General features: G+C 36.7%; 1 pseudogene; it reads right to left on the reverse strand.

Moving 5' to 3' along the window:
- Positions 1–551: 551 nt before the first annotated feature.
- LOC122490942 lies at positions 552–20171 on the reverse strand (annotated as a pseudogene).
- Positions 20172–20689: the final 518 nt, after the last annotated feature.

Here is a 20689-nt window from a genome sequence, read left to right on the forward strand (position 1 = left end):
AAAAACATAAAACGTTGATTGAAAACCTTAATCCTACTGCTTAGTGCATGCAATAAAAGTTAATGTAAAAAGTTAATATTTATCAATAACATTTGAATGTGTTAAAATTATATTTCTTTTAACTTCCAGAATGAACTTTAAAGCCAAGAGTATAAGAATCTTGAATTTCCTTGCCAGAAGGACTTTTTCCTCAAAGATTCCTTTTAGACTTACTTTGGTGTTCAGGATGTCAAATGCATTCACTCACTTCCACGGTCTCTTTATCAAGTACGTTATTCACTGGTGGGCAGGTATTAAATATAACGGTTGGCTCCCGTGTCTACAGTCCTGCAGAAAATGACCCACCCTGTGAAGGGTGAATGGCACAGTCTCAGAATGCGGAGAAGGAGGCATGACAGAGTTTGTAACCTCCAAACTAAACTGATGTTTGTATCCAGAAAGGGCTTACGTCTTCACAGGCACATGGCATCGTGAAACCTCAGAGAGCTACGGTGGCATCAGAGCATTGGGGGGAGCCCTGCTTGTGACCAGAGGTCAGAACTAAAGTGTTACTGCATCCCCCAAAAAACTAGCAATGTAAAGGTGTCCATTTCTTTCTCCACACAACAGACCCAGGTCTGTGATCCATTTGTACTTCATGTGCCCCTTTATGCAGCAAGGTAGAGACTATGTCTGTGTTGTTGTTTGTTGTTGTTGTTTATTTTCTCTTGCACATTTATCTCTTCCAGCCGGGAAAACCCTTCTTCATCCTTGTCACTGATTGCTTGCCCCGCCCTATTCCAAACTTGTTCTGGATGCTGTCTTCTTTTTATGCCCATTTTCTTTTGTTAAAAAGGTGAGGAAATTCAGTGCTTTCATTTTTGCAATAGCTTCTCTTGTGCTTCTAGTTTTAGGGGACCTGAGAACTAGGATAACATCATCTCCAGCTATTCCTGCTGCCTAGAAAAGGAGAGTAAATGGATCCGGGTAAACGTAGAAATAAACACAATGTTTTGTTTTCAGCGGTTTATAGAGGGAAGCAAAGGTCACAGAGGAGCTACTCATTAAAATGTGTTGCCAGGTGTCATCATTTGACTAAGGGTTTTTTGTGGTTTTTTTCCAGCCATTTTCTTTTCTTTTCTTTCCTTTCCTTTTCTTTCTTTTCTTTTCTTTTGCTTTTTTTTTTTTTTTTTTTTATCAGCTCCAACATTAGAAACAGTGTAGCCACGGTGAGGCAGGGTGGAGCCAATAAAGACTGCTGAAAGAACAGAACTAAATGGAGAATTTGAGATTCTGTATACTTTGAGGCAAAGTAATTTCTCATGCCCTACCATATTGGGCAAGACCTGGAGCCTAGTCCTCTCTTTCCAATCATCTGTCCAGATAAAGGGTTGCAAAGAGGTGAAAAGGTGTAGAGTGTTAATACTCCAGTGCACAGGTAACTCAGCACTTTCTGAGGATGGAATCCCAGATCCCGAGGCCGGTCCATGTGGAGTTTGGAGGAATTCAGTAGCTGTTTCACCTTCTGAGATCTACTTACAAGTCTTGGGAAAAGCAAAGGCTCAGTCTTCTTTCCCTTCTTCTCTACTATCCACATTCTTTCCATAGGTACTGTCTTATGGGTCATATTATATTTCAATGACTCTCAAATTTATGTCTCAAATATTTATATCTATACCATGAGACTTGTATATCCTAACTGCTGCTTGATGTACTTACATGATAAATTTTAATTTTTCCCAGATCTGCTCCTTTCCCAATCATCCATTTTGGTCAATTGTATCCACATATAATTGTACCTAGTCACAGTCACAGTATGGCAGTTGTGACCACTTGCCATAGCTAAAAATTAAGCCATTTTGAGATATTCTTTTTCTCTCACCAGTCCATGGAGCCTTTTATTTCCACTCTACTTAGAAAATAGGTCCTGATTGTATCAATGTATGTCTATACGTCTCTAGCACCTATATCCAGAACTTTAACTCACTTATGGATTACCGTAATAGGCACCTAACATGGCTCTTTTTGGTCTATTCTTTACTGTCAATGGTCCACTAAGTGCATAAAAACATAAATAAATAAAATAAATATACATAAGATCAGTGTGACACAGAAACCAAAATTTCTCTTTTGTTTTGTTATTAGAGAAAATAGAAAATTGCATCAAATTATGTTGATAAGCTGATAAAGGTTTTGGCAGACTAACAACCATGAAATATGGCAATATGAGGGTCATTACAGATCTTGAAAAGAGCATTATGAGTGACATGGTATGGGATGGATTCAGTTAAGAAGAGAAAATATGTGATAAACTGGAGACAATAACTGAAGTTCTTTCAAAGAGATCTGGGTGAAAGAAATAGGAAAATGGGTAAATATCTGGAAAGAATGTGAAGAGAGACGTTTTTGCATGAGTGCATGTATGTATACACATGTGGTTGTGTGTATGTATTTCCTTATAAAAGATATCCATGTATGTCTGGATGAAGCTGGAGAAATATAGAAAAGGGAGAGACTTAAGATGCAAAAAATAAATGATTTGCAGAAACTGATATTCAAGTTCATGATAGCCAAAGCAGTTAGATCTAGAGGGCAAAATCATAGAGAGGAAAAATCTTTGATGAAATTAACCTCATATTATGGCAGCTCCCCTCTCTTCAAACATTAGCTTACATGTAAATTATGCATATATTGAGACACCAAGAATTCCAACAGAAAGAAATTGTGGAGAGGCTAAAGCAAAACAAAATATTCAGCAGCCATGAGCTACATAGAAGACAGAAGACGGGATCCAGACCACATGAAGCTATAGGGAGCCTGGTACATATCTCAGATATTCAGCAGAAATGCAAAATGAGCACATCTTGTTTGAACCATCTCTTAACTCTAAGGGGGAAATACAGACATAAAAGTCTGAACAGTGCTTAAAACCCATTCTGAACGGAGTTCAATTTTTATTGTCTATTTTTGGAAAATAATCCCAATAAAGATTTTTTTATTTATGTTTTCATTTTGTTTAATGTTTATTCATATTTTGAGAGAGAGATGGAGACAGAGCACAAGTGGGGGAGGGGAAGAGACAGAGGGAGACAGAATCTGAAGCAGGCTCCAGGCTCTGAGCTGTCAGCACATAGTCTGATGTGGGACTCAAACTCACAAACTGCAAGATCATGACCTGAGCCAAAGTCAGACGCTTAACCAACTGAGCCACCCAGGCACCCCAAGAATTTTTTTAATGTGAGGTTTGACATACTGATTCTAAAATGTAAAAGTTAATCTTAAATATGAAAAAAAATTGCAGAATTTACATGACAAGACTTGCTAACAAATAATGAAGCTATAATAACTAAAACAATGTAGTTATGGATGCAAGGATAGACAAATAAACCAATGGAACAGATAGAGAATCCAGAAACAGAAGTTGGAAAATATGGTCACCTAATTTACAATAGTTACCACTTCATTTCAGTTAGGAACATATGATCTTTTCAACAATTTGCTCTGGATATATAGGCTATCTTTGACTGAAAACTATGAACCTTTATTTTTAACTCACTTCACACAAAAACTAATTTCCGATGTTTGGTAAATATAAAGCTGATATGTAAGGCATTAAAGCTTATGTAAAAAAAATTAAAGAATATCTTTATAAACTTGTGGTAACTCGGGATAAGGTTTTCTTAAATAGCATGTAAAAAGTATTACCTATGAAAGATAAAATTAACCAAATAGATTACAGTCAAGTTAAGAACTTCTGTTCATGAAAATACCCAATTAAGAGGATGAAAAGAAGCCATGAGTATTATTGTCCCTTTCTGAAAAATACTTGCATTTTTTTTCTAATACATATATTAGATGCTGTGTTAGAATATATTTTAAAAAACCCTAATGTAGCCAAGAAAAAGACAAAGGTAATAAAATGAGAAAGAAAAAGGCATTCACAAAAATACTATTTCAATGGTCAATAAACATATAAACTTATTTTCAGTACAACTTGTCTTTAGCAAAATGCAAATTAAAACCAACATGAGATACCACTACACAAATACCAGATTAATTAAAATTCAAAAGACAGAAAATTCTGACTTATGATGAGAGTACGGAAAATCTTGACGTGCATGTTGAATAGCTGAGCTTTTGGACAATGCTGGCAAGATTGTAAATTAGTGCAATCCTATCAGAAATCACTTTAGCATTAAATATTCTCATTACCTATGATCCTGGATTTTTCATAAGGGATCACCTAACAGATATGAGTAAAGGACATATGCCCATCAAAAGACATACACACACTTCTTTGAAGCTTTATATACAGTACTACAAAACTAAACCTGATTCCAAAGACTTTTATCAGTTCAGTGGAGAAATAAATGTTCCTGTATTTATACAATTGAATACAACACAACAACAGGTAGAAAAACAGCTACATGCAAAACATAGATACAACATGGAATGGAAAATGTAAGAAATTCCAGATCAGTCAAAACTAATCTCTGCTGATAGAAATAAAAGTAGTCATTATCAAAAACAAAACAGTTGAATACGTGGGAAAGGGGTAGAAAAGGTTGAGAGGGAAACAAACCACAAGAGACTCTCTTTTTTTTTTTTTTTTTTTTTGAGGGAGAGTGTGCACATGAGCATGTGCATGGGGGATGGGCAGAACGAGAGGGAAGGAGAGAATGTTAAGCAGGCTCCATGCCCGCCCAGCACAGAACCCAATGCAAGCTCTATCCCAAGACCGTGGGATCATGACTTGAGCTGAAATCAGGAGTTGGTTGATCAACCAACTGAGCCACCCAGGGGTCCCTCAAACTGTAAGAGATTCTTAATGATAGAGAACAAACTGAGGGTCCATGAAGGTGGAAGTTGGGAGATGGGCTTGTTGGGTCCTGGGTACTCAGAAGGGCACTTCTGATGAGCACTGGGTGTTGTATGTAAGTGATAAACCATTGAATTCTATACCCGAAGCCAATATTGCACTGCATGTGAACTAAAATTTAAATTGAAAACCTAAAATAAAAATAAAAATAAACAGGCAAAAAAAATAGTCATTATCTTCACCAGGGGAACTGATAGTGCCATAAAGACACCATCAGATAAGATTCTGAACTGCTGAAATTATTCTATCATTTGAGGGAAGGTGGCAGGGGGATTATGTGAAGATATATATCCGACAATAAACCATACACTTAAAATTTGAATATTGTTTGTGTAAATGCCACATGTGAACTGAGAAACAAAAAAAACTTGAAAACCTTATTCTTCCCTTGGATTAGTTAGACTAGGACTATTATTTGAATTAAATGTAGCTAAACTGGCTTATTTCTCCTTTCATCATATGCAAACAAGCCACTAAACCCTGAGTCTCATGGGAGGGAGCAAAAGCTTTGTTCCTTCATGAATTCGACTTATTTAGTAGTAAGATTTAAAAGGTATTACAAAATGAGTGTTTTCATGACTCAGTCTTTTGGGAGAATAATTCTATCTTTTTTTTTTTTAATTTTTTTTTCAACGTTTATTTATTTTTTGGGACAGAGAGAGACAGAGCATGAACGGGGGAGGGGCAGAGAGAGAGGGAGACACAGAATCCGAAACAGGCTCCAGGCTCTGAGCCGTCAGCCCAGAGCCGGACGTGGGGCTCGAACTCACGGACCGTGAGATCGTGACGTGGCTGAAGTCGGACGCTTAACCGACTGCGCCACCCAGGCACCCCTAATTCTATCTTTTAAACCACCATTTCACTCTATATAGTGTAAATATGAATAACCTTGGAGATAGTTAAAAAAACACATTTCAAGAGTTAAAATTTATCCATTTATTAAGTCTTTGAAGTTGAAAACATACAGAAATCCAAGCAGTTACCTCAATTCTGAAGGTTAAGTAACTTTTATATTATCTACCCATGTGATAAACTATCCTTCAATATTAAAATTCGTATCTTTTCACAAATTTTGTCTATATAGTAAAATTGAATATGTTTGCACGAACTTTGCACATGTATTGTTGTCCACTTTGTTCTTACAAAATGTATAATAATTTGCATAAAAATGAAGGCCCACGATATTCAAAGTTGGGATATAAAAGACAGAGAATGAAGGCGAGAAGGAATGCCCCAAACTTCCCCACTCTAACAGTCCCCAGAAAGCAGGGACTGCTTTATAAATCCATAGATTTATAAAAATGACTACAGATAAGTCCACAGCTGTCTTTTCTATATCCCTTAAGCTCTCCCTGAACCATAGGGACATTGTCTTTCAGTGTGAACTCTGAAATTCCCACCAGTGTGACTGTTCCCCATTTACTTATCCCAATAATGAGCTACAGAAAAAATATATAAAATATATAATAGAAATGTATAAATCTTTAGGTGGGTGGGGCCAAATTGCACTTTATAAGTGGAAAATGACTCAATTAGTAATCTTCTCTTTGAGCTGTACAGATGTTACTTTTCCTTGCCAAATCAGAAGGATTTAACATTCGCCAATAAGATTTCAGGACTGGATGCAACATTATTTAGCAAACCAGGCAAATACCATGTGATTTCCAGTAAATTCATTTCTAACTCAAAAATTTGTGCTTGTACAGTTTGCATTGGTAGATTTGTCTATGATCTGTTCTCACAAGAGTGCTATTTTAATTTTTACTTGAATACTTTCCCCCCCTTTCTTAGTTTTAGACTTAAAGGGTACTGACCCTGAAACTTTAATTTTTCATCTTTGTTAGCTTCATGAGGTATCCTTACCTGCAGTGTCCAATTGACATCTTTTATCTAGAATAACAGGTGTATTATATGTTCCTATAGTCTGCAGTGGGATTTAAATTAAAGGTCACATAAACCTTCCCAGTGTCATTTGATAAGTATTTGAAGATGGGCAAATTGCAAGTTGTACTTGGAATTGACCTATCCTGTCTCTTAGATTTCCATACTTAATCATCTCACTTCACTACAGGTCACCAGTACCCCTTATATAATGCTAGTATTACCATGTTACTAAATCTACAATTAAGGTATCTTGTATTTCTATGACTCTAATTGTCTCTAATTCAATCTGTCTGGTAGAGGGGATATATTTAACTACCCAAGTCCTAAACTTTATGCCTTTCCCTCAGTGCCACTTTGTGTGCCTTGAGAGGAATATGACAATTGTTCAAGCTTCCTTGGAGAGTTTGGGGGATGGTAAGAATTTATCTCCCAGACATGTTCATTTAGTCTCACAAGTGTAACACCCTCTACTGTAGAAGGTTTTCAAAACCCTTTCTAGGTTCCATTCTGGTCTTATCTGTGCTCCCGTCTCATACCCAGGCAACAGCCAGACCCATTCTCCTAATTCAGAATGTTTTTAGTTTCTTTCTACAATGGTTTAGCTCTTGTAGAATTCCTCTTATTTTCTTTTTTTTCGCTTTAAAATTACCATATTATTTAAAATTTGAAATTTACTTTGTTTTAAAAAAGTTGTAAATGACTTAGTTTGGGCTTAAACACTCAAAACTCCAAGATAGTATCCCGTTTTTAGTAAATATTTATTATCTTCTTTATGATGTCCTATTTTCCATTGTTCTCCTGTGGCACAGAAAAAAAGAGCTAGATGGAAAGGGAAAAGCGATAGAGGAAAAGAGGAAAGGAAGCAAAAGAAACAGCTGGAACAGAATGCTGTACATGCTGCCAGAGCATAACAGCTGACATTTGATGTGACATTTGATGGTTGTGACATATGTGAAATCATGGGCTCTGACCGCATTGGATTTAGAAAGATTTTAGGAAAGAATAGGCGTGCAGACTCATAGGAGTCATGTGATTCCGATTTACGTATGTTAGATAGTGAATGGATAAAATTTTGTTCAGTTTCAACCTTTGCTACCATACAAGTTCAATATTTGTCTGACCCTTATAATGTATGGATTTCAAAAAATGAAAATAAACACAAATAATTAGTATAGACCAATTACCAAGTTTTTATTGCCTTAATATAAAAATTAGCTCATTTTATTAAAAGAAATCAATCACTGAGACATTTGGAAAGAATAAAACACAAGTCAATAAATCAGTGTCTGCATATAGATATGACTTCAGTTGGAAGATACGTAGTCTATTTAAAGTGCATGCCGAACAATTACCCCATTAATTTGATGAATGTAGACAGTAATTTGTGATGATTTAAGCCTCGAAGTGCTATTTTTCTCCCGGATTCATAGGGTTTGTTTTATTTTAATTATTTGGGTCATTGCCTTAATTCCCCGTTTAACATTACTTGTAAAAAGGCCTTCTTATTTCTAAAATGTGGCCTTTTTAATGAAGTTCCTTCTACTACTGACTTTAACCTTTAAGCTTACCATGTTATGGCACTATATGTAAATAGCCACCCTTAATAATGACATTTGGCACGACTCCAGAAAGAAGAGTAGCAGGAAAGCAGTGAATTGAGGTTTTTCTCCCTTTGATTTTAAATGTGTATTGCACTGTAACATCATTTCTCCTGCAACGGAGAAAATTATTCTTAGATATTTTTCTTTTAATTCGTACCTTCCAACGTCCCTCCTCCATCCTATAGTATTTTAAAGTGCAGTGTAAAAAAGACCCAATTATACAACAAATTTTGGACTTCTGTTTGCTCATATCTTAATATTTCCTGAGCAGTGTTTTAATATACGCATTAGTTTATAAATTGGTATTAACAGTTAACATTGATTTCTTCATTAAGTGTGTTTTAAATTTTATGTTGAATTTTCTAATAAACTAGAACACCAGTGTATTTGCATTGTTAAAATTAAGGGAAAAAATGGAGTTTAATAATTTAATAAAATGTGAGGCTTGGAGTCAAATTAATATTCATTAAAAAAGAAAATTTTTCTTTAAATTGATACTTGTATGCCATAATTCTTTAATCCCTTTCAGTTTAAAACTTTCACCTTAGGATTTTCTTATTTCTTCCACTCTTTGCCTTTCTGATTGATTGATATTCACGCATTGAGAACAAGAGTAATGAATTAATTTTTATGTTTAATTGTGATATAATTACCAAGGATAAATTGACACAAAGAATTAGGATGTCAAGCTTATTAAACTGAATTTTAGTTTTAATTTAGCTAAATTTGGATTTTCTATCTTTATTATGAGACAGAACAGCAGGAATATTTTCTTCAGGGTCATTAAGCAAGATTTTGCAATATCTCAGGTGATGGTTATACTTCAGGGGTCCAATTTGATCACTTTGTTTTATTTTTATGAGATTCCTCACTTTGGGGGAGGAAATTTACTCTGAGGAAAATAAAAGTCAATAAATTTATAGTTGATGTAGCTACACAGATTATGCATCGTCACATCCTTGAACTCATGCCCAAATACCTTTTCCTCTTGTCTACTTACCCATTATTCCATGGTGAAACCCTTGATCTTGTCAGTTTCAGTTGTACTACTTCCGTGGTGCTCAAGCGTCCCACATTTCAGCCTGCATGTGTGACTTTTTAGTACATCCCTTTTGGTCTAGTATTTCAACTCCAGAGGTGGGTGGATAAAAATGATGCAAAACTCAAACACACAAAACTACTAAAATTCTTAGCTTCCTTGCCTCTTGACCAGATGATGAATCATTTGCTGTCCTGTGGAAGGCCAGGTGCTCTTGTGTAGTGGATCCAGTGCATGTTGGATTATTTGATCACATTACATATGCAATTATTCCTGTCCTGTTCAAATCTCCATGATTGCTTTATCTTTAGTAAATCAGTCTTGTCATTGTACAAGCCGGTGCATGAAAAAACAAGAAAAGAAGAAAAATCAAACCCCTGTCCGTCAATGGTGAATGGGTAAAGAAGATGTGGAATACATACACAATTGAATATTACTCATCCATGACAAAAAGAATGAGATCTTGCCACTCGTGACAACACAGATAGACCTACAGGGCATCATGCTAAGTGAATTAAGTCCGAGAAAGACAAATACCATGATTTCCCTTATATGCAAAATACAAAACAAAACAAAACAAATGAAAACAGAAAAGAGAAAAACTCTCACAGAGAACAAACTAGGGATTGCCAGAGGGAAGGGGGTTGGGGGGGATAGAAGAAACAGGTAAAGGAGATTAAGAGACACAAATTTTCAGTTATGAAATGCCTTAGAGGTGAAAAGTACACATGTACACACCCATAAACACACACAAAAGGAAAAAAAAAAGAAATCTCTCTCTTAGGACTCTCCATCTCCTCCAACTATTGGCTCGTTTCTCTGCTCATTTTTGCAGCTATATTTCTATTCTTTTGATTGACTCTGGACAGGCCTTTGACTCCATCATTTCTCCGAAGCAGCAATTAACCTCTAAATGTTGAATCCAGTTGTCTTCTCAGAAGTCATCCTGGCCTGTGCATTTGACACAATTGATTCTCCCAGTTAGGAGAACACAACAATTTATAATAAAATTGCTTCTGTCTGAAGTCCTCTTCTGGCACAAGATATTCCTGCCCATTTACCCCTTTACTATAGCACAAGATACTTTGTCCTAAATTCCCTTTTTAAGTCCTCTTATGGCATGAGATATCCCTGTCTAATTTTCTATGGTATAAAATACCTGTGCCCAAAAGTGTACCTGTGTCAAAAGACACAGAACAAATAAGAACTATTTAACTACAGTGTCGTGTAATCTTGTAAAGAGATCCTTCATTAATTCCAGTCAAAGACTGCCAAGTATTTATTGGCCATTTGTTATCCTTGAATAGATAGGATAAAAACACTTCTCAGTTTTGTTCTGCATTTAGCTTAGTGCTAGATGACTGTGTTCTGGTCAGAATTACCTAGGAAGAACTGTATATAATTCTTCAGGCGTAGGCATAATGATTCCTACATGCTCTTTCATATCTTCTATTGCCTGCCATGGTGGCTACCCAGAACATGAGTTTGAGATGACAGCTTCACACATCTTCTTTATCCATTCACTTATTGAGGGATGCTTGGGCTGCTTCCATGTCTTGGCTATAGTGCGAATAATGCTGCAGTAAACATATGGGTGCATATATCTTTTAAAATTAGTGTGTTCGTTTTCTTTAAGTAAATACCCAGTAGTAGAATTATTGGACCATATGGTGTTCCCATTTTTAATTTTTTATACTGCTTTCCACAGTGGCTGTATCAGTTTACATTCCCACTAATAGTTCACAAGGCTTCCTTTTTCTCCACCTCCTGGCCGACACTTGTCATTTCTTTGTCTTTTTGATACTAGCATTCTGACGGGAATAAAGTGATATTGCATTGTGGTTTATGTTTGCACTGTCCTCATTATTTGGGATGTTGAGCATGTTTTCATGTGTCTGTTGGCCATCTGTATGTCTTCTTTGGAAAAATGTCTATTTAGGTCTTCTGCCTAATTTTTAATTGGATTACTTACAGTATCCAAAATATGGAAGCAGCCCAAGTACTCACAGATAGTTGAATGGATAAAGTGGATATGGCGTATGTACACAATGGAATATTATTCCGAGGCGCCTGGGTGGCTCAGTCGGTTGAGCGTCCGACTTCGGCTCAGGTCATGATCTCGCAGTCCCTGAGTTCCAGCCCCGCGTCGGGCTCTGTACTGACAGCTCAGAGCCTGGAGCCTGTTTCAGATTCTGTGTCTCCCTCTCTCTCTGACCCTCCCCCGTTCATGCTCTGTCTCTCTCTGTCTCAAAAACAAATAAACGTTAAAAAAAAAAAACAATGGAATATTATTCGGCCACAGAAGATAGGATGAAATCTTGTCATGTGCAACAACATCAGAGGGTTTAGAGGGCATTAACCTTTGTGAAATATGTAAGATAAAGACAAATACCATATGATTTTAATTATGTGGAATCCAAAGTAAAACAAACAAAAAGAAGAATGAGACCTATAAATACAGCAAACAAAGTGGTAATTGCCAGGGGGGAGGTGCATGGTGGGTGAGCAAAATGGGCCAAAAGGGTGAAGGGGATTAGGAGATACAGTTATGGAATGAGTAAGTCATAGGAATAAAATTCACAGGAATATGAGGAATATAATCAATGGTATTGTGATAGCATTGCATAGTGACAGATGGTAACTACCCTTGTGGTGAGCACAGCGTAATGTATAGAGTTGTTGAATCATGTTGTACACCTGCAACGAACATAACATTGTGTCTCAAGTATACTCAACTTTAAAAGAAAAATTAAAGATGAGAACACAAAATGAGATAAGAACACAGTGCCATTTCTTAGAGAGTCATACGAGTACTGAACTGTGATGTAACAAATAATCTATTGTTAAGACACAGATTTGGGGGTTAGTTGAGTAGCCATATATACATATAAAATCTCATACTTGCATCTGTATGTTGACACTCACATATCTAACTGCCATCAGAAATTCTGTTCTTGGAATTTTAATTAGTATCACAATTTGAAATGACCAAAATCTAATTCCTGGTTTTTAGTTCTGTTCCAAAAAAAAAAAAAAAATAGGTTGTTCCCACAATGTTCCCTCATTTTTTTGTATGCAGTTTAGGCCAAAAAGCTTGAGTCAGCTTTGACTCCTCTTGTGCTCTCATCCTATATGTAGCATAATCAAATTATTTTGGCTAAAACTTGTTAATATTTATAATCTCTATCTAAACACTGTTCCTTCCCTTTGTCATTACCCTAACCATATTACCTCTTACCTAGCACTTCTTACCTAGACGTCTAACTAATCTGTTTTGAATACATCCTACTTCTGACCAAATCCCTGTAGTGAGTTTTCATCTCTTTTAAACTGGCATCCATACCGTAGCCTAAAAGTCTATACGTGAAATTGCGCTGATCTCCTAGGGCAACATTTGCAGGAGTCACGGGAAAAGATTTTGGGGACCTAAGAATCAGATACAGCTTACGAAGGATGGGTAGAAGCAGGCAGCAAGATTCTGTATGAATGTGAGTTTCACCTTGCTTTTTTTTTTTAGTTTTATTTTTTATTTATTAAAATTTGCATCCAAATTAGTTAGCATACAGTGAAACAATGATTTCAGGAGTAGATTCCTTAATGCTTCTCACCCATTTAGCCCATCCCCCCTCCAACAAGCCCTCAAGCAACCCTCAGTTTGTTCTCCATATTTATGAGTCTCTTCTGTTTTGTCTCCCTCCTTGTTTTTACATTATTTTTCTTTCCCTTCCCATATGTTCATCTGTTTTGTCTCTTAAAGTCCTCATGTGAGTAAAGTCATATGATTTTTGTCTTCTCTGACTGACTAATTTCACTTAGCATAATACCCTCCAGTTCCATCCATGTAGTGGCAAATGGCAAGATTTCATTCTTGTTGATTGCCGAATAATACTCCATTGTATATATACACCACATTTTCTTTATCCATTCATCCATCGAGGGACATTTGGGCTCTTTCCATACTTTGGCTATTGTTGATAGCACTGCTATAAACATGGAGGTGCATGTGTCCCTTTGAAACAGCACACCTGTATCCCGTGGATAATTGCCTAATAGTGCAATTGCGGGGTCATAGGGTAGTTCTATTTTTAGTTTTCTGAGGCACCTCCATACTGTTTTCCAGAGTGGCTGCACAAGCTTGCATTGCCACCAACAATGCAAAAGAAATCCTCTTTGTCTGCATCCTCACCAACATCTGTTGTTGCCCGAGTTGTTAGTGTTAGCCATTCTGACAGGTGTAAGGTGCTATCTCATTGTGGTTTTGATTTGTATTTCCCTGATGGTGCGTGATGTTGAGCATTTTTTCATGTGTCGGTTGGCCATCTGCATGTCTTCCTTGGAGAAGGGTCTATTCATGTCTTTTGCCTATTTCTTCACTGGATTATTTGTTTTTTGGGTGTTGAGTTTGATAAGTTCTTTATAGATTTTGGATACTAACCCTTTATCTGATATGTCATTTGAAAATATCTTCTCCCATTCTGTTGGTTGCCTTTTAGTTTTGCTGATTGTTTCCTTCACTGTACAGAAGCTTTTTATTTTGATGAAGTCCCAGTAGTTCATTTTTGCTTTTGTTTCCCTTGACTCTGGAGATGAGTAAGAAGTTGCTGCAGGCAAGATCAAAGAGGTTTTTGCCTGCTTTCTCCTTGAGGATTTTGATGGCTTCTTATCTTACATTGAGGTCTTTCATCCATTTTGAGTTTATTTTTGTGTATGGTGTAAGAAAGTGGTCCAGGTTCATTCATCTGCATGTCACCGTCCAGTTTTCCCAGCACCACATGCTGAAGAGACTGTCTTTATTCCATTGGATACTCTTTCCTGCTTTGTCAAAGATTAGTTGGCCATATGTTTGTGGGTCCATTTCTGGGTTCTCTATTCTGTTCCATTGATCTTAGTGTCTGTTCTTGTGCCAGTACCATACTGTCTTGATGATTACAGCTTTGTAGTATAGCTTGAAGTCTGGGATTGTGATGCCTCCTGCTTTGGTTTTCTTTTTCAACATTGCTTTGGCTATTTGGGGTCTTCTCTGGTTCCATACAAATTTTAGGATTATTTGTTCTAGCTCCATGAAGAATTCTGGTGTTACTTTGATAGGGATTTCATTCAATATGTAGATTGCTTTGGGTACTATCAACATTTTAACAATATTTGTTCTTCCTTTCCAGGAGCATGGGATCTTTTATTTATTTATTTATTTATTTATTTATTTATTTATTTATGCTTCTTCTATTTCTTTCATAAGGTTTCTATAGTTTTTCAGTGCATAGATTTTTCACCTCTTTGGTTAGATTTATTCCTAGGTATTTTATGGTTTTTGGTGCAACTGTAAGTAGGATCGATTTCTTGAATTCTCTTTCTGCCTCTTCCTTGTTGGTGTAAAGGAATGCAACTGATTTCTGTGCATTGATTTTATATCCTGCAACTTTGCTGAATTCATGAATCAGTTCTAGCAGTTTTTTGGTGGAATCTTCTGGGTTTTCCAGATAGAGTAATATGTCATCTGCGAGAGTGAAAGTTTGACCTCCTCCTGGCCAATTTGGATGCCTTTTATTTCTTCGTGTCGTCTGAATGCAGAGGCTAAGACTTCCAATACTATGTTGAATAACAGTGGCAAGAGTGGACATCCCTGTCTTGTTCCTGACCTTAGGGGGAAAGCTCTCAGTTTTTCCCCATTGACAACGATATTAGCGTTGGGTCGTTTATATATGGCTTTTGTGATCTCGAGGTATGCTCCTTCTATCCCTACTTTCTTGAGGATTTTTATCAAGAAAGGATGCTGTATTTTGTCAAATGCTTTCTCTGCATCTATTGAGAGGATCATATGGTTCTTGTCCTTTCTTTTATTGATGTGATGAATCACGTTAATTGTTTTGTGGATATTGAACCAGCCCGGCATCCCAGGTATAAATCTCACTTAGTCGTGGTGAATAATTTTTTTAATGTATTGTTGGATCTGGTTGGCTAATATCTTGTTGAGGATATTTGCATCCATGTTCATCAGGGAAATTGGTCTATAGTTCTCCTTTTTAGTGGGGTCTCTGGTTTTGGAATCAAGGTAATGCTGGCTTCATAGAAAGAGTTTGGAAGTTTTCCTTCCATTTCTATTTTTTGGAACAGTTCCAAGAGAATAGATGTTAACTCTTCCTTAAATGTTTGGTAGAATTCCCCTGGAAAGCCATCTGGCTCTGGACTCTTGTTTTTTTGGCAGATTTTTGATTTCTAATTGGATTTCCTTACTGGTTATGGGTGTGTTCAAATTTTCTATTTCTTCCTGTTTCAGTTTTAGTAGTGTATATGTTTCTAGGAATTTTTCCCTTTCTTCCACATTACCCATTTTATTGGCATATAATTGCTCATAATCTCTTATTATTGTTTTTATTTCTGCTGTGTTCGTTGTAATCTCTCCTCTTTCATTCTTGATTTTATTTATTTGGGTCCTTTCCTTTTTCTTCTTGATCAAACTGGCTAGTGGTTTATCAATTTTGTTAATTCTTTCAAAGAACCAGCTTCTGGTTTCATTGATCTGTTCTACTGTTTTTTTGGTTTCGATAGCACTAATTTCTGCTCTGATCTTTATTATTTCCTGTTCTGCTGGTTTGGGGTTTTATTTGCTGTTCTTTTCCAGCTCCTTAAGGCATAAGTTTAGGTTGTGTATCTGATATCTTTCTTCCTTTTTTAGGAATGCCTGGATTGCTATATATTTTCCTTTTATGACCGCCTTTGCTGTGTCCCAGAGGTTTGGGTTTGTTGTATTATCATTTTTATTGGCTTCCATATACTTTTTAATTTCCTCTTTAGCTTTTTGGTTAGCCCATTCATTCTTTAGTAGGATGTTCTTCAGTCTCCAAGTATTTGTTACCTTTCCAAATTTTTTCTTGTGGTTGATTTCAAGTTTCATAGCGTTATAGTCTAAAAATACGCACGGTATGATCTCGATCTTTTTGTACTTACTTAGGGCTGATTTGTATCCCAGTATATGATCTATTCTAGAGAACGTTCCATGTGCCCTGGAGAAGAATGCATATTCTGCTGCTTTAGGATGAAATGCTCTGAATATATCTGTTAACTCCATCTGGTCCAGTGTGTCATTCAAAGCCATTGTTGCTTTGTTGATTTTTTGATTATATTATCTGCCCATTGCTGTGAGTGGGGTGTTGAAGTCTCCTACTATTATGGTATTACTATCAATGAGATTATTTATGCTTGTGATTAGTTGATTTATATATTTGGGTGCTCTCACATTTGGCACATAAATCTTTACAATTGTTAGGTCTTCTTGGTGGATGGGCCCCTTAATTATGATATAAGGCCCTTCCTCATCTCTTGATATAGTCTTTATTTTAAATTCTAGATTGTCTTATATAAGAATGGCTACTCCGGCTTTGTTTTGTTGACCACTAGCATGATAGATGGTTCTCCATCCCCTTATTTTCAATCTGAAGGTGTGTTTAGGTCTAAAGTGGGTCTCTTGTAAACAGCATATAGATGGATCTTGTTTTCTTATCCATTCTGTTACCCTATGTCTTTTGATTGGAGCATTGAGTCCATTGACATTTAGAGTGAGTACTGAAACATATGAATTTATTGCCATTATGATGCTTGTAGTGTTGGAGTTTCTGGTGGTGTTCTCTGGTCCTTTCTAATCTGTTGTTGCTTTTGGTATTTATTTATTTTTATTTATATATTCTCATTTTTCTCCCCTCAGAAATTCCCCCTTAAGATTTCTTGCAGGGCTGGTTTAGAGGTCACAAACTTCTTTAATTTTTGTTTGTTTGGGAAAATTTTTATCTCTCCTTCTATTTGAATGACAGCCTTGCTTGATAAAGAATTCTTGGCTGCATATTTTTCTGATTCAGCACACTCAATATATCCCACCACTCCTTTCTGGCCTCCCAAGTTTCTGTGGATAGATCTGCTGCAAACCTGATCTGTCTTCCCTTGTAGGTTAGGGACTAATTTTTCCCTTTCTGCTTTCATGATTCTCTCCTTGCCTGAGTATTTTGTGAATTTGACTATGATATGCCTTGGTGATGGTCAGTTTTTGTTGAATCTCATGGGGGTCCTCTGTGCTTCCTGGATTTTGATGTCTGTGTCTTTCCCCAGGTTAGAAAAGTTTCTGCTATGATTTGCTCACATAACCCTTCTACCCCTATTTCTCTCTCTTCCTCTTCTGGGACCCTATGATTCTGATGTTGTTGCTTTTTAATGAGTCACTGATTTCTCTAATTCTTAGAGAAATGTGCTCTTTTGCCTTAATCTCCCTCTTTTTTTCCTGCTTCATTATCTTCTATAAGTTTGTCCTCTATATTGCTGATTCTCTGTTCTGCCTCGTCCATCCATGCTGCCGCTGCATCCATCCATGATTGCAGCTCAGTTATAGCATTTTTTATTTCATTCTGGCTATTTTTTACTTCCTTTATCTCTGCTGAAGTTATTCTAATCTATTTTCGACCCCAGCTAGTATTCTTTTTTTTATTATTTTCTTTAACGTTTTTATTTATTTTTGAGACAGGGAGAGACAGAGCATGAACAGGGGAGGGTCAGAGAGAGGGAGACACAGAATCTGAAACAGCTCCAGGCTCTGAGCTGTCAGCACAGAGCCCGACACGGGGCTCGAACTCACAGACCGCGAGATCATGACCTGAGCCGAAGTCGGCCACTTAACCAACTGAGCCACCAAGGCACCTCTCCAGCTAGTATTCTTATTATCATGATTCTCAATTCTGGTTCAGACAGAATTGTATCTGTTTTGGTTAAATCCCTGGCTGTCGTTTCTTTGTGCTCTTTTTTTTGGCGTGTATTCCTTTGTTTTGTCATTTTGAAGGGAGAAAAGGAATTAATGAGGTAGAATAATTGAAATTAAAAAAATTAAAATTATAAAATATTAAAATTAAATACACACACACACAAATCGAATAGATGATGCTAGATCCTAAGTGTGTTTTGGTCTGGGTGTTGAAAGTGGTTTGACAGTTTAGAGGGAAAAAAAAGGTGGGGGAGAAAAAAAAAAAGGAAATCGTTTGAGAATTTGAAAAAAATGAATATACTGAAGTAGACTAAAATGAGATGATGGGGGTAAAATAGAATTTGAAAAAATATACACAAAAGTAAAGAATATAGTAGAAAAAATAAAGAAAAACATTTTTAATAAAAGTTAAAAATAAATATGATTTTTTTCATTTTCTGTATTTAAGAAAAATGAAAAAGAGAAAAAAGAGAAAAAAAGAAAAAAAAGAAAAAAGACATCGTTTGAAAACTTGAAAGAATAAATACACTGTAGTAGACTAACATAAAATGATGGAAGTAAAATAGAATTTGAAAAAATTTACATAAAAGCAAAAAATATAGTAATAAAAATTAAATACAAATATTTTAATAGAAATTTAAAGTGAAAATGAAGGTTTTCTCTTTCTGCATTCAAGATAAAGAAACGAAAAAGAGAAAAAAAGAACAAGATAGAAACAAAAAGGAAACTGTTTTAAAATTTGAAAAGGTGAATACAGTGAAGTAGACTAAAATAAAATGATGGAAGTAATGTAGAATTTGAAAAAAATTTACACAAAAGTAAAACATATAGTAATAAAAATTAAAGAAAGATATATTTAATAAATATTGAAAATAAAAATGAATTTTCTCTTTCTCTTTTCAAGAAAAAGAAAAGAATTGTAAAAGAGAAAAAGGAAAAAGAAAACAAAAAAAAAGAAAGAAAATAGAATAGATGAATCTGCTAATAGATTGAAGTAGGACGGAAATTGCTTTGTTTTTCCCTAGAAGTCAGTCTACACAGCTCTTTATAGTACTTAAATTAAGTTGGTGGGGAGACTTGTTTTCTTGAAGAGCGAAGTTGGTCCAGTTGGGCTGGACTCGGTGTAACAGCTCCGCTCTCCACTAGATGGCGCTGCTAACCCACTGGGGTGGAGTGTTGGGTGCTCATAGGTGCGCATGTGCATGCGTGGGAGCTTTGAAAAATGGCGCCACCCAGTCTGTTTTCCCTGATCAGCAATCGTGCACAGGTCCTCCGTCTTCAGCTCTCGTCCACTCTCCGCTTTTCCACTCACCGTGACTAGGCCCCAGGCAGTACCTCTCTCCTACGTTTTGTCTCAGATGCGTCAGTTTTCCCCAGCCCCTTACTTCAAAGGACTGCAGCTTTGCAGCTTTGACCCGTTCCGCCCCTCTGCCGGAGGGTCTCACCGAGCACTGGCTGAATGAGCAATGGCCGAATGCCGGCTGCACCCAGGAACACTTGCGGGACCCTGCTGCTGCCAGTGCCCGGAGATGGTGGCCAGGAGCCAGCCCGCCCCAGAAAAACTTCATGCGATAGTGTAGCAGCAGCATTTCAGGGATTATGGGAAATCACAACACACATCTGGCACCAGGCTTCAGCCTTAAGGACCTTATTGCAGTACCAGCGAATGCTGGTGGCCGTTTTCTGGGATCTGCTGGGACCAGGTGCCTTCAACAGACTCTACCAAATGTCCTTCCAGCAGTGGAGCCGCTTTTCCCTGTGTGGCCTGAGAACCTTCCAGACCCCACTCTGTTCCTGGGGATTCGCCCTTCCCACCAGAGCACCACCAGGTAACGAGCTGCCGAGTTGCAGCCTTTGGCTTCTCCTTGTTTACAGTCTTAATGGAATTTAAACCCTCTCCTTTCTCCTTTCTCCCTTTTGACTTTTAGTTCCTCACCTTGCTTTTGAATGGGCAGTTCCTACAGACACATAATCAGTAATATAGAAGATATTAGTGCAAAGTCGTAACCCTATTTCTAACATGCTTGTGGCATTCTGTGTATTGTCCATGGTATCCAAGGCCAAATTTAATTACAGTAGAGGCCACAAAGATATCAATTATCATCATGAAGCGGGGTATTTTAGAGATCTATAACTGGGGGAAAAATGGTGTAAATCTTTACATGTAATGCTACAGTTACAAAAACATTGAAATCAGAAGAGTGATACATTTTATGAAGATCATTTTGTTAGCTGGTCAGTGAGATAAATTGAAAGATTCAAGGCTAATGATGAGAAAAGAGTTAGCAATCTCCTGGAGGAATCCAGCTAAGAAATAATGAAGATTTGAATCTCCGTAGATCAGTGGTGTTATAGAGGAGGTGATTGACATGAAAACTATTAAAGAAGGAAAATTATCAGAATTTTGTGATTTGGGGAAGATTAGACATGGAACAAAAAGAAGGAAGGTACTACAATATGAAATAATGCTAGCTTTTAGAAATTAGGTGGCTTGTGTAACCATTATCTGATATGGAGTCGGTGAGAGGTAGAAAACATTTTCTCATACATATTTCCAAGGATCATTC

The sequence above is a fragment of the Prionailurus bengalensis genome, chromosome C2, assembly GCF_016509475.1.
Source record: "Prionailurus bengalensis isolate Pbe53 chromosome C2, Fcat_Pben_1.1_paternal_pri, whole genome shotgun sequence".
NCBI lineage: Eukaryota > Metazoa > Chordata > Mammalia > Carnivora > Felidae > Prionailurus > Prionailurus bengalensis.